Here is a 4,014-nt window from a genome sequence, read left to right as displayed (position 1 = left end):
CCTCCATACGATGACTGATGACCGATGACTGTAAAGGGCCTGGCCTCGCTGAGAAGGGCAGTCATCCTTCTGTGCAGCTGATTGGGTCATGAACTCTGAACCAGAGAGGGAATAGGAAGTCTGGCTATGGCCTGCTCTCCATGGTTGAGTTCTCTGATCCAGCTTTTACTAAAGAACCTTGTTCCTTGGGCATGTGGGAACCTTACCCTGACAGTTACTACAAAGCTTCTTCTTGCCTGTTTGTCATTTTATCCCCATGAGGTAGAATGTAGCATTCAGGCCCCCAGACCCTTCTCTGAACATACTGATGACCAAGTGGGTCCCAGTGACTATTTGGGATAAAAATAATACACAGGAGCTCACAGCTTAGTAGTGCAGCTGCCATGGCTAGTGACAGGGGCTGGGATCCAGTTATTGGGAAAAGAGAACTTTTTGGTCTGGTGTAGCCTCACTTCAAACAGATAGAGGTTTTCACTGTCATGAGTGAAGCACTTTATGTTACCACAGCTTGCTTTCCCCCGCTTCACCCTTGCAGATGGAAAATTTAAACTGTAGAAAAAGCAGCTTAGTTTCATATAGACTAAGAACACTTACGGGTGAAGTTTGGGGCCCGTAAATCGCTAGTTGCAGCAGACCACTCAAATTCTGTCCTCTTTCTCTTGTTTTGTACATTTCCCAGGGGCTATTGAGCCCTGTGGCAGAGCTAACCCCTAAGGTTCCTGAGGCAGGCTTAGGGGTTCCTTGAAAGCATGCCTGCTTCCACCCATGTGCCCAGGTTAGCCTGGCTGCTTTGATTGACAGGTTCTTGCCATGGCTGTGAATTTTACAGGACAGAAGCTTAACAACAGGAGGTGGTCAGTTTATCAATGGACAGTAAAGAGGAAAGGCAGATTTGTAATTATTGAAAAAGCTCATTTCTGGAGCAGGCTGTGTCCAAGAATCAGGTTTGCTCAGACTCAGAGAGAAACTGAGTTTGTTTGAGAAATGAGTTTTGGTCTTGCAAGAAGAGTAGTGGAAAAATAAAGGGTAACTAAAGGGCATACATTTTAATCTATTTATGGTAAAATAAAACACAGAAAATCCCCCACAAACAAAATATATAGCTAATTGATTATTTTAAGGAATAACCACCCAGGTTAAGACAGATCTTTGCCAGCCTCCCAGAAGCGCTTCCACGTGCCTGTCCCAGTCACAGCTGCTGCTCTCCTCCCACAGGCAACCGCTATTCTGAACCTAGATGGATATTTGGGGGGACAGGCTAGACAGATAAGCCCAACAAAAAGGGGGATGCTTCCATTGTTCTTGAATCAAGGAGAGTGACTAAGGCTCCAGAGATTTAGCAGACAATGAGAGTCTGGATCTCAGCAAGTGAATTGCTTTTATTCCTTGAGAGTGAGGTGGGGCCCAGGAAAATAGACCTCCTCCAAGGCAGACTGAGAAGAGATGTGTGCAATGTCTCAAACTAGCAGACAAATTACCATTTGGAATGTACGGGAAGCTCCTGCCAATCAATAAGAAAAAGACCAGAAATCCTGCCCTGGCTGGTGTGGCTCAATGGATTGAGTGCTGGTCTGCAAACCAAAGAGTCGCCAGTTTGATGTCCAGTCTAGGGCACGTGCCTGGGTTGCAGGTCAGGTCCCCAGTAGGGGGCGTGAGAGAGGCATCTACACTTGATGTTTCTCTCCCTTTCTTTCTCCCTCCTCTCCCCTCTCTAAAGATAAATAAATAAAAGCTTTAAAAAACAAAACAAAACAAGACCAGAAATCCAGTGGAAAAGTGAACAATGGCAAGATTAGGAAAACAGAGGGGAATTCAGAATGGCTAACAAGTGTGTGAAGGAAAGCGCAGCTTTAGAAGAACTCTGAGCAATGCAAATTAATACATGGTATCACTGTGTCCATAGACTGGCAATAGGTAGACAAGTCAGATATTACCTACCAACTTTTAGCAAGCGTGTAGGGGGGGAAAGGAACCATTGTTGGTGTGAGTATAAACTTGTAGAACTATTCTAGAAATCATCTGACTCTATTTTATGAATTTCAATATGCTATTCCAAAAGAGCCAGGGATCCCACTACTGTACACATTGCCTGGGGAAAACTCTCACACAGGCTCCTAACGGAAGAAAAACAGGCATGTTTGCCCGAGGATTGTGTGTAGAGGCAACCTCGGTGTCCATCACAGAGAGATGAGAAAGTGAAATGTGTGAAGACATGCTTGGCGGTACTGTGCGAACAGTCAGATGCAATGAACCAGGTGTGCTGAGCCACCCAACAATTTTAAAAACATGTATCACATAAAAAGAAAGATAGTAAGATCTATAGTATAACACCATTTCTGTAGGCTAAAGTTACATCTATCCACAAAAGTGCACTGTTTATCTTTTAAGAATGTCTATATACCTGAGTATAAATATTAAATGCATTATAGTGAATTCCTCCTATGAGGTGGAGAGAAGAATGAATGGGCAGGGGGACAAATGGGAAAAAAAAATAAAAGAGGGCACCTATTTACCAATAATGAACTGATGTGCCATGAACTGAAGAGATTTGTCCAACTTATCCTGCTCAATCAGGGCACAGTGGGCAGGACTTGTTTGACCAAAGTAATTTTGGGGATGATTTCACATCTATGTGATTCCCAGAGGCAGTTTATGGAGAAGCATGCAAGGAAAGCAAACGTTTAGCCTGAATACACAGACGTAGAAAAATGAAGAAAGGCACTCTGACCCTGTGTTAATACTATACATGGTGGGGAAAGAAATGCAGTGACTTAAGAAGGAGGTGAAATTTGTGAAAACTTATTTGTCTAAATGCAATGTGGTGTCCTGGAACAGAAAAAGGACGAAGTGGAAAACCAGGTAAAATGTGAATAATGCCTGTATTTAAATAAAAGTACTGTACTGATGTTAATTTCTTGATTTTGACAAATGGACCATTTTTAAGTAAAAAGTTTTAATATTAGGGCAAGCTGTACTATCTTTGCAACTTTTCTGTAAATCTTAAATTATTCCAAAATAAAAAGTGAAAAAAGAAGGTAAAAGTCAGCTCCAGCCCAAAGACATTGAAAAAGAAATGAAAATGTGTCAATATATCAACAAGGTATACATAATATATAAGATGTGGTGTACACATGTGTAAATTTTTAAGTTTGAAAAAATTTACGCCAACATGTTATTATGTGTGATTGGTTCTCTTCTTTATAGTTTTTTTGTGTTGTCTGAGTATTTCACAATAAAAATGTGGCAGTGCTGTAATTATGAGACGAACTCACTGGGGCCTGCCTGAAAGAACAGGGTGCCAGGCTCTTAAGACACCTGATGTCTTGCTCAGGTTCCAGTCCCTACTGGGTCCTAGGCTCATCCTTTCCCAGGGCCAGGTTGGAGCTAATCACCTGGAGATGAGCAACTTTCTTTTCCCTCTGCAAGGTCCATGGACAACAAAATATGTGGGTCTGCAGATGTTCAGGGGAATGCTTGGGCATGATTATTGCTGGTCAGAGAGCTCTGAGCATGTTTTCTTATCTACCTGTTACTGTGCATGTATGCATCTGTACAGTATGGACTCTAGGTATCACTGACACTATTTTTCCTTTTTAAAATTTTTAGTATTTCTTAATTACAAAAGTAATATATGTGTACTATAACCAATTCAGAGAATATGAATGTGTGAAAAAGCAGTAGAAATTTCCCATATATGGCTTAAGGACTTTTTTTTTTTTCCCCTTGTCTGGCTCAGAACTTGAGTCCATAACAAAGATTCTCATTACCGAACTTTGTTCTCAGTGAGGGCAAATGGCTCATCATTGCCAGAGGACTTTTTTTAATAGGCATTTTTCTTGGACTTCTGGTCAAGATGGAGGCATCGGTAAGCATGCTTCACCTCTTTGCACACCTGCAGAAAAAAGTTACAATCAGACCTCAAAACAAAACACCAGAACCGTCAGAAAATCGAGCTGTATGGAAGTCTGACAACCAAGGATTTAAAGAAGCCACATTCATACAGAAGGGTAGGAG

General features: G+C 41.8%; 1 non-coding gene across 1 annotated transcript; it reads right to left on the bottom strand.

Annotated features, from left to right (window-relative positions):
* Nucleotides 1–3,726: 3,726 nt before the first annotated feature.
* On the bottom strand, nucleotides 3,727–3,811 carry LOC129070063 (small nucleolar RNA SNORD103/SNORD85). The gene has a single exon (XR_008529080.1). It is a non-coding gene; the product is annotated as a small nucleolar RNA SNORD103/SNORD85 (small nucleolar RNA).
* Between the last annotated feature and the right edge of the window lie 203 nt (nucleotides 3,812–4,014).

The sequence above is a fragment of the Pteronotus mesoamericanus genome, unplaced genomic scaffold (genome assembly GCF_021234165.1).
Source record: "Pteronotus mesoamericanus isolate MK-2021 breed Mesoamerican mustached bat unplaced genomic scaffold, CSHL_Meso_final contig_24, whole genome shotgun sequence".
In the NCBI taxonomy this organism is placed as follows: Eukaryota; Metazoa; Chordata; class Mammalia; order Chiroptera; family Mormoopidae; genus Pteronotus; species Pteronotus mesoamericanus.
The sequence above is the reverse complement of the archived record's forward strand: the minus strand, read 5'-3'. Positions and strand labels throughout refer to the sequence as shown.